The sequence below is a fragment of the Typopeltis vanoorti genome, chromosome 12 (assembly GCF_054136105.1).
Source record: "Typopeltis vanoorti isolate ZY-2024b chromosome 12, IOZ_Tvanoo_1.0, whole genome shotgun sequence".
Classification (NCBI taxonomy): Eukaryota; Metazoa; Arthropoda; class Arachnida; order Uropygi; family Thelyphonidae; genus Typopeltis; species Typopeltis vanoorti.
Window position 1 is genome coordinate 35,122,819 of NC_143560.1, and position 11,079 is coordinate 35,133,897.

Genomic DNA, 11,079 nt, shown 5'->3' on the forward strand with positions numbered 1-11,079 from the left:
TGTGAATACCCGAACCGATCTGTTCATACTATATAACAGTTATGTGATATAAGTTATCAGATTTCAAAGCTATTAGTTTACTGCAAATGAGCACAGAAGCACGTGTCATACCGGTTTAAACTGGTTTTTTAAAAATGAGTTTGTAAATACCACTTGATTATAATCACGACTGATTAAAAAAAAGTTTTCTTTATTAAATATTATTCTGTCTACAGATTCGGTTTGCAATTATTGTCTGAAAATAATAAAATGATAATTACACACGCCGCGAACGCCACCTAGGAGAGACAATAATTAACCAATTAGTGAGTCATTACGTTTATTCGTCCATTTCTCAGAAGATCAACAGACAACATGCAGAATTGGCCACTTGAACTTCTATAAATGAAAATATACGTTGTTTCTCTGAATCTACTGTTATGGCAATATTGTATTTCCAGTTTGGGTTGCAGGATTATTTATAACTGGATTTATATTGCATCGTTTATTCTCTAGAGGATTTTAGGGACGAAATAAGCAACGCAAAGACATTTACGATTGTAGGCCTTTATTACATTCTCTTTCATCGGGATATTTTTAGCACACAAATAGATTTCAGAAAATAAGTTATTAGCATATGTGTAGTGGTGGCTCGTAGCTTGAAATCGTGGGGGTGCTGCAACTTTCGAAATATAGATACACACTGTAAGTACACTGTATACGTGTTTCGATAAAATATCAAAATTATGGCAAAAATTAAACATGAAAAAATATTCTTTATTATCGATAAAATTGTGCAGTTTAGTATAATTCAAAATTAAAAATAAAATCCTTTATCGTAACCCCAATAATGTTCTAAAATAAAAACTAGAACAAATGTCTTTAATTGTAATGTCCAAATATTTAAAGAGACGGAGTAAATACGATAAGCAACGAACACTCTACTATTGGCGCAAACTGCATATAAACAACGGTGGAGCTGCGCGACGACAGTGCCGCATTGCGCTAGTAGCTCGGATCTCACTGACGTGCATATGCTTGCGCGCGTAGCAATGTGACACTGTGGTAAACACAGTGCTGCTAGCGTCCTTCGCCCTCCTAAGTACTACAAGATGGATTTTTATCATTTTTTATACAAAATAAGAGAACTGTATAGGATTTTCGATGATAAAATTAAATATTACAAGCAAATATAAATATATTTATATATCGAGAAAAATTGAAGGAGCTGTACTGCTTATGCACGAGCCGCCCCTGCATATCTATGTCTGAAATTGCGTCATTTCGGAGATGTGTAATTCTTCAAAATCCTGGAATCCAAATCCGAACCACTGAGATCAGTATATTTATGTTTGTGTGTGTGTGTGTATTATATTTTCATCTACCGTATGAAATTCATCGGTACTATGAATCACTGAAGGCCTTGAAGTGACTTGAAAAAAATTCCTGATTATGTAAAAATTAAAAATAAAAAAAAGAGTAAAATGAAACTTATACAAGAAATTCTTAGCCTATTTACGTACTGATGTATTACAGGTTTACTCAGGGGTGTAGTCGGACCAGGGCGACGCCCTGATACTTTTTTGAAACTATCAAAATTTTTAAATTCATTATAATAAATTATAAGAATTATAATAATGAAACTTATAATGCAGTTCCAGCTTTCAGTCAAAAAATAGTAGCTTGCCGCTATTATTATAATATATAATATTAATTAAAATATATAATAAATAAATAATAATTAATATAATTAAAATTCCCTGGCGCTATTTCTTTTAGGACTACACCCCTGGGTTTACCACAGTTCGTGGGCGTGAAACCCATAAAAAATGTGTGACGCTATTTCTTTTTTTTTTTATTTGAAAGTAAAAATCAAATCACGGAATATTCCAATACGTTGACAGTAGATGGCGCCGTATGCAATTTTATTTTTTAATGACTAAATTGTATACATACTTTTGTATGTATGCAATTTTTTGATTTGTATATCAATAAATGTAACATTTCTGCGTGTTGTCTGACTCAGTAATTTTCGTAGTAGCAACTCACATCCAAAATGGCTTCTAAATGGAGCTCCATGAATCCCATATTAAGCAAGGAATTCATTAGACGATTTTTTTTTAAACCGATTTATAAGCGCCAATGCATCTTCAGGGTTTTGAGTTCTATTTATCAATAAACAAATGCTTTAAAATCTTTGACAATTTTTGAGAAAACAAAAAAAAAATAATAACCCGGATGAAACTTCCATGTTCATGCTTTGACAGTAACGATGCCTGTAGACTGCACCAACCTTGACAAAAGGAACCAAAACAATACGATCCGTCTTCGTCACATCCCGGTAAGGACGTCAAGGTATCATTAAGTGTGACGTTGATAGAACTAATGACACCATTTACCGCCTGTCGAATTAGACAACAGAATGTAAACAGCTCACATCTCGACACGTGCTAACATAAATCATTACGGGGATTTTCCAGAAGGGTCCCTTAAGGGAAAAGACATAATGGTGTCACTTTGTTTTGGTGTTTTTTGTTGTTGTTGTTGTTGTTGTAAGGGCTTATGAGGGGAAAGGAGACCAGTTTTTTCCATGATATTCCACCTAACATTAAAAGCAACTACTGAGACAAAAACACATCAACTTGAGAGGTTTCGCAGGATTCTAGTTATGATCCATTAATAATGTTGCTTGTTGATATCAAAACGTTATGCTGTGTTAACCATATTTATAATAATAATAATAATAGAATCGTCTGTGGTATATCTTCAAAAATTTGCTTTAATAATGTGTGAGATATTTTTTTTTCTTCACAAACTTATGCCGAAACTTAAAACATGGATGTATTCTGATAACATAGAGGTCATTTCTTGACCTTGCACTTATCCGTGTATACCTTGTCTCCATTTTATCAGCAGCAGAATAACGCTTCGTCGATGAAATGCATATCTTGATTAAGCTTCAAAAACAAATTTAAAAAAAAAATTAAATGTTCAGAAACTTACGATATTTATCAATATTATCCACTAAATTTAGAATAATAATTTAAGTTCAAATTTAAATGCGCATTTGGAAATAAACAAGTCCAGCAGGAGAAAAGGAAAGTGCTTGTGACAAGACGTGCTTCACACCACATACATACATACACAGTAGAGCAGAGTGGGGATATGTGCTCGATAGTGTTGAGCTTAAGAGGGGGATTTGGCTCCACCCCCAAAGCCCAGATTCTTGTAAAGTTACTTCGAGACGCTTTTTGGAAGTAAACTACAAAATAGCAGCACTTGTCTGCCATAATCTCTTCCCTAAAAGCCTTGATTCATTGATAGCATCAAGCTCGCTGTCGATGCTGGCTGAAGAGTGAAAACCGGTTTCGTATCAAAAAAGTTAGGACTGAAGGAACTCCTTCTACTCCCTTTGGGAATAAAAAGAGTTAAAGGGTTTATTTCATTTTTATTTTATCAAATATGCTGAGATTAATGAAAGGTAAAAAGTACATGGATACAGCGGGATCGCTGATGAATTTCAAAAATATTGATGAAAGAAAAGTTACATAAGGCGCAGAGAGAAACTCGTTATAGTTTAATGTTTAAAATGATTATAAAAATTTCTCCAAATGTTTAAAATAAATTATATGGTATGTAAAAGAAAAATATTTCCTATTTGAATCCTTTCGTGGCATATATGAATGATAAGAATTACCAACGGAGGTTAGTAAACATAATATTTAAGCAAAAAAACATTTGTTTACACCTGCAAAGAATACAGTGACGGATTTTAAAATATTGGAAAGATAGGGTAGTCTTGTTGTTATATGGGCACCTCCATGGAGTCCGAAGATTCATCATGGGAAACTCAAATTATCCACACGGTCTATCGTACCTCTTTAGTCCTCACTCCCCCTACTAACCACACCTTGATTCAAATTCCAGGGATGATCCCCATGTTCTGGTCCCTCTAGCCAAATGCTGAAACATTTCTTCTTCATCTATCCTACAAAACTCTTTAATCAACTTAAATGTTTTTATCACATCCCCTCTTTTTCTTCTATCAACCAACTTCTGCAATCCACAAACCCTCTGTCCTCATAGCGAACATTCCACAGAACACTCACCATCTTCGTCGCTCGCCTCTGAATCTTTCCACCTCTTCCTCATCCCTAATAAATGCAAGAGACCAGACTTGATCATAGTATTCCAGATGTGGTTGTACCCAGGCCTTAAAAAGAGGAATGACGACTTTCTTATCTCTACTTGTCAATATGTTCTTCAATAATCAAGTAAACTTATGGGCTATCTTAGTAATATGCCCACTAAACCTCAATTCTGTCTACCCCCCCCTAAATCCCTAGCTTCATCTATTTCCCCAGAGTACACTTCATGAATATATAATTTTATATTTCTCCATATTGAAGTGATCCCCATTAACTTTTGCCCATAGTGACAGCCTATTTAAATAGTCCTGCAAGCTCTCTACATTACCTTGATTCACCATCTCTACCTAATTTCATCATCGATGAACAACTGAATCCTTTCAGGTTGTTTCCTATATGATTTATGTACAAATTAAACAGCAATCGTCTCAGCACTGAACCTTGCGGCACACCACTAGTTATCTTTTTTTTGCCTAGATTCTGCTCCTCCATGTACCACGCTTTGTATCTGTCCAGCAGCCACACTCTTATCCACTTAACCAGTGTCATATCCATCCCCATTTGTTCTAATTTGCATAACAGTGTTTCATATGGTATTCTGTTAAATGCCTTTGCAAAATCATCGTGAAGGCATTTCTTTTATCCAACTCAGCTGTAACTCTATTATGAAAAGTTAGTTAATTACTAAGGCATGAACAACCCTTCACAAAACCATGTTGTTCTTCACAGAGTATCATATTCTTATCCACAGATTCTTGGAATCTCTTTCTGAACAATTTTTCAGTCTTCGATCCTCCCTTATGATGCAGAGGAATTATTTTGCCCTCTTTCCACTCCTTTGGAACTCTACCAGAGTCGAGACTTAAATTGAACAACCTAGTCAAAGACATTGCCAGTTCCCTTGCACATTCTCACAAAATCTCAGCTGGTATCCCATCTAATCCCACAGCTGTATTCACATTGAGATTCTGCAATATCCTAAAGAAAATCCAATTCATCCTCTTCTGTTCCCACATTAGTATCTGTCACATTGATTAAAGCAGTAACCTCACTAGGAATATATACTTGCAAAGTGGTCACTCGGTAACTCAACTATGTTATCCGCTTCCGTCTCTTCGTGACCATCATCACTCATTATGACTAAGTCAAGATCACGTGGTCACTTTCACCAATCAGAGACAATGTGGTCACAGTGGTTACGAATAGGTCTTCTGATCCTATTACCAGGTCCAATACTTTCATTCCCCTCTATCACATGCTACCTCAAGTAATTATCTCTCAGTGGGTGTGTATAAACTGTAGAACCCACATTATTTCAGACTAACATATTCTGTTAGGGTTAGGTACCACGAGATGGCCTCACTTGTTACCCATCTCTTCGTCGGCTGCCGCTTAAAATTAGTGATAGTCTTGTGCCAGCTATCTCTGATTGGCTACAGGTGGAGATTGAAGTGCCCACTCAGTCTCGAAACAGATAGTTAATGCTGTGTAGTTGTTTAGTTATAGTTATTTAAAAACGGTTTAATATGTATTGATTAAATAGTAAGAGATTCATATAGCACCCGTTGTTTTCTTCATATTCATAAATCATTTGATTGTGTATTCCATGATCCACAAGATCCTCCTAAAATGTCGATTTGGTATCGGAGAGTTGATTGGTTTCAATCTTATTTAAATCTCAGCAAACAATTCGTTAACTTTAATAAGCGATTTAACTTTTATAATAATTAAGACTGGAAAACAAAAACGATAAAATATTACATCGTATAAGGCTTAGTATTTGATTCAATTCTGTTTTTAATTTATGTTTGCTACCTCTATGGTAAAATAGATCGCGAATAAGAGATATTGAAAGTTTACTTCAAATATGATGAAATAAACTGTTTATTAATAATGGCCTTAAAATAAATGTACGCAAAACAAAATGTATGTCCTTCAGCATAAAAGTAGATTATTATTTGTTTAAAAAATTGGCGTTATTCCAGCTACAATGGCAATCGAGAATGTGACTGTGAGTTGATAAAAATAAGTTATAAAATATTTACGGCTGAAGTAGAATTTCCTTGTTTTTTTTTTTTTTTTTCCTTGCACCTAAACAGAGAGGTTTCTATAAACAATCTAAATATTTAACCACAAAATTGTTTGATAATTCTGTTCATTTCCGTTACTGCCTTACATAACATGGATGTCATGTTGTTTCGTACGCAATTTGATGAAAATATTCTCTTTTCCATATTTGGAACTGTGATGTAAATGCATTCATGCAAGACCGCGTGATTCACGTTGGGAGCTATGTTATCCATGAGTCAATATTAATAAGAGAGAAAATTGCTTGGGGATTTTTATCTTTGACAAATTAGAATAGTTATGTTAATACAAAACAGGTGCCGTATGTATTCCACGTGCACAACCCCGTAATGAAACGCTAGACTTTTATGCAGCACGATAATAGTTCATAGATCGTAATCTAATTCAGGATAATAGTAGCAATATCATTATTAATTATTAAGTAATCATGATATTTATTATTTTTTTTAATTAATTATTTATTATTAATTATTTAGAAGAATGATAAAACATCCGTATTTTTCTCTAAATAGAGCATTGTAACAAGTAATAGAATTTTGTAAGGACTAATAACAATATCACAAAATCTTATGTCTGAGCATTATATTACTTAAAAGACACGATCTCGAATGAGACCATTATATGCTCTTTGATGTTTATTCTTTGTTCAATCTTTCAAGAAAAAAAAAACCCTGAAAGTTATTTTAATTAGTGTACTGGAGCTTCCATGGTTCCAGTATGCTGGAACCAGAGGATTTTTCTCTAGGAAACGCATGCTTTTCATTCCTGAATAGCAAACCAGCCAAAGACCACACATACAGGGTGTTCGGGATAAATTTGACATATTTATAATTAATTATATTTTTCCGTAAGTTACATGTATTAACACACACTTCTCTTCATTTAAAAGTTTGGACCCTTCTTCATTCATATACAAGATGTCAGAAAGGATGGATAGCTGGAACCCACCTGAATCATGGAAGAGAATAACTTGTATCATGATGATTCGTGCCCGCCATCAAAATAAGGATATTACGACTGCTGCCCAATGCTCCCTGAATACAGTAAAAACAATCAGGCATGAACTAGAGACTTGCAATGGTGACTACGAGGATGTAGCAAGAAGAAAGATCCCTAGCAGACGATCTGATTGCGTTCGTACAGCAGAATTCCTCGCAAATCTGCAGGAACAGGTGTTGAAGAACCCTGGCATTGGAATTCGGGCTTTGTTCGTGGAGTTGCGAACTGTAGTCAAGCCCTGGATAACAAGGGTAGCCAATGGTAGGCCGTATGTATGGCAGCAGGATTCGGCCCCTTGCCACACCTCTGGGAAAAGTCAAAAATGGTTGTCTGAAAATTTCTACGACTTCACCAGTCCAAATGTTTGGCCTCCAAACTCCCCAGACCTTAACCCCATGGATTATTTTGTATGGGGCGCAGTTGAAAAAGACACCAATCGCACTTCCAGTAATACAAAAGCCCAGTTAATGGATAAAATTAAAACAGTTTTTGCGGCCCTTCCCAGGGAGACTGTAGCATCAGCTTGTTCGAGGTTCCGAAGCAGAATTGAAGCTGTGATCGATGCTAATTGGTGGTTATTTTGAGTAAATCTTGTTGATAGTATTGTAATTAACTCTGCCTGTAATGTTTTTTTGTCAATTCATTAAATTTAATAGATACAAAGAAGATTTTCTTTTTCCTTACGAAACTGTCAAATTTATCCCGAACACCCTGTATATACATACATCGAACACTTAAGGAACGATGGTGGCCCACTGTAATCCCAGTTTGGAAGTAGTAACTTTTAATTAATACTCTATCACAGATCTAAATGCCAATACAGGATATCCCAGACGCTAACAACAACATTTATGTTAAGCTCTGTGCAGTGTGGTGAACAAGGGAGGCTCGTGTAGGCACTGCGGAACTGCAGCGCCCCCAATTTTTCTCGATATATAAATATATTTATTCATTTATTTATATTTGCTTGTAATATTGAATTTTATCATCAACCATCCTATACAATTCCCTTATTTTGTATAAAAATAATCAAAATCCATCTTGTAGCACTTAGGAGGGCGAAGGACGCTAGCGGCACTGTGTTTACCACAGTGCCATATTGCTATGCGCGCAAGCATATGCAAGTCATAGTGAGATGCGAGCTATTAGCGTAATACGGCACTGTCCATCGCGCAGTTCCACTCAATAAGTCTTATTGATCACTGGATTAACATTGATAAGAGTTAAACTCTGCGTTGTACACAAAAACAAACAGCAGATAAACTGGATGGAGTGTACTTTCGAAGAATCTGCTGTTTAACACAGAAGATTATAAGAATCTAACAGAGATTCAGTATTCAGTTTTTAGTTCCAAAAAATAAAAAAAAAATCTTTATAGAGAATTTGGATCAATACTCAACTCAAGGGACATTTGTATTGCCAATTAAAATAATACTCTCATTAAAAAAAAAAAAAATCGGATAAAATTCCTAAATGTAACTTAGGGATAATAGTACAGTTTTGTTATGACCTATGAATCTGCTATGTACGCTGTAATGTATCTCTTCTATTTATCATAGATATTAAAAGAATCTGATGACGTACAGAAAGAACATGGGATGCCTGCCATAAATACATAATAAATACCTCTCTCTTAACGAAGAAATGCGATAAAATTTTGTTCAGTTAGCTAGCAGCTAAATAGTACAAGCCCAATAAAACGTGTGTGTATGGTTGCCAAGGTAACACGCAACTTTAGTTCAATTATAAGGGCAAAGGCAGCAGTGAGGACTTAGATAAGCGCTTTGCACCATCTTAATGGCCTTAGAGACCGGGAGGAGGTGTAGTTGTTATGTGGTAGTGGCGCTAGGGGACACCTCCAGGGGGAGGCAATGAATATCTAGTCTTACAACAAGAGATAACTAGCTTTATACTACGTTACGTTATTTGAATGCAATACAGGTCACACGTTTCAACTGGCAAGATGCGATAGCATTAGCTTTACTGTATAAACCCTTAATTTTCCCCCAGTGACACTGATTCCTCCCTTAGTTATATCACTCTAGGCCCAGTGATTTTATGCATAATAACCCCTTTCACCATCATTAGCGTTATCAAGAGATAACAGTATTTAAACATGGTGGTTGTCTGGCTCAATACTGGGTCATGGTCGCCAATGTGCCTTGATATTACGTAAGATGTCACCTTCGCCTGTCACTATTACTGTCTTAACATGGTTAATCCATTCACCAGACGCAGTGTGAAAAGGATTTGACATTGCATTATGGGATTTAACGTTTGTCGTAATGTGAATTTTACTGTCATGGATAATGACGTATTATAAAGACGTAGAATTATATGAATGGTTCCAGAGTCTGTTTATAAATAGTACTTAGATTGTCGGTAATATACATAAACGAATATACTTCCATTGCGTAGTTGGTAACAAAGATGTCATTGTGATGAAAAAACTTGTATTCAAATCCTATCTGCGAATCTTTATAAGGATGTTGGAAGTAAGGATGAGTTACTCGGTCTCAGACGGAGGGGGTGAGATTTTTACTCCACTGGAAACTTAAGTTTTATCCTTTCAAATATGATATACTGAGCTCAGCTTTAGTCCCAAGTCCTCAGAATTCGTTCCCAATGGAAGTGGAGTCGTGATAAAAGAATTTTGTAGGGAAATTTGAGTGGTTCCTGTACAAACGTCGCATAAATAGTCGTTGGAAATAAATTAATTGATGGTTTACATTACATCCAAGCAACTACGACCATAAGACTCGTGTATTATATTATATATTATATCGACAAACTGCGTGCGTTCTTTGGCTGGTTTGTCTCTTCTCGTGAGACGAACATCTTCCACTTCAATGCGATACCTGCTAACTCACCTTTCGTTACGATTATACTATGGAAGCATTCTTTGAAATGACCACAAGATAGTGAGATCGTATGGTAAAAGCCGGATTATTTGTCGAGATCACAGTCACACCCTAAAACCTTTATAACCAGGGTCGGCTCGTGCAGAGGCACTACGGAACTGCAGCACACCAATTTTTCTCGATACATAAATATATTAATTTATGTTTGCTTGTAATATTTAATTTTATCATTAACAATCCAATACAATTCTCTTATTTTGTATAAAAAATGATAAAAATCCATTTTGTAGCGGTTAGGAGGGCGCTAGCAGCACTGTGCATAGGTATGTCTTTCGGCGGTCTTCAAAGGATATTGTAGCATTTTATTAGCTATGCAAAACTTTCTCAAAAGAATTCACTGATCAGAAATTATTTAGTGGTCGGAAGAATAAAAAAAAAAAAGTTTAAAAAACAGTTTAGGGTGAATATTTTATTCATTTCGTCGCCTGAAACTCAAATCTTCTAGTTTTGAAGCGACCTGTTCCGGCATTTCATTGTCCAGTGTGTGCAGGAGCAGTTTTGTTTACATTTCCGAAGTGACCTCTAAGGTCATCTGCCGTTCTTTTCGCAACAGTGTATACACACACACACACACAGTGCATCTAGCATGTTACATTGTTTGATTTTCAGTATCATTCGGGGCATTGCTGCATATATTTTTAATTTGTTCAAATTTTCTTTGTTTTGGACATCAATTAAATGGTTCTTGGTCACATGCATTTAATTGGCTTGCTTGTTATTGCCTATAGATCAATAATGTCAAGGACTCTCTCGATGTCAAGTCTGCTGTTGGCATCCACTCTTGCGACACCAACAATCATCTCATGTTCAAAATCTATTAAACCACACTTTCGGGTATTTTTCATTCGTTCAATGTCTCTTGCTCTAATTTTGGGTTATTAGACTTTTTTATACGAAATTTTAACACGTAAGTGCAAAGTCACAAAATGTAAAATACGACTTCA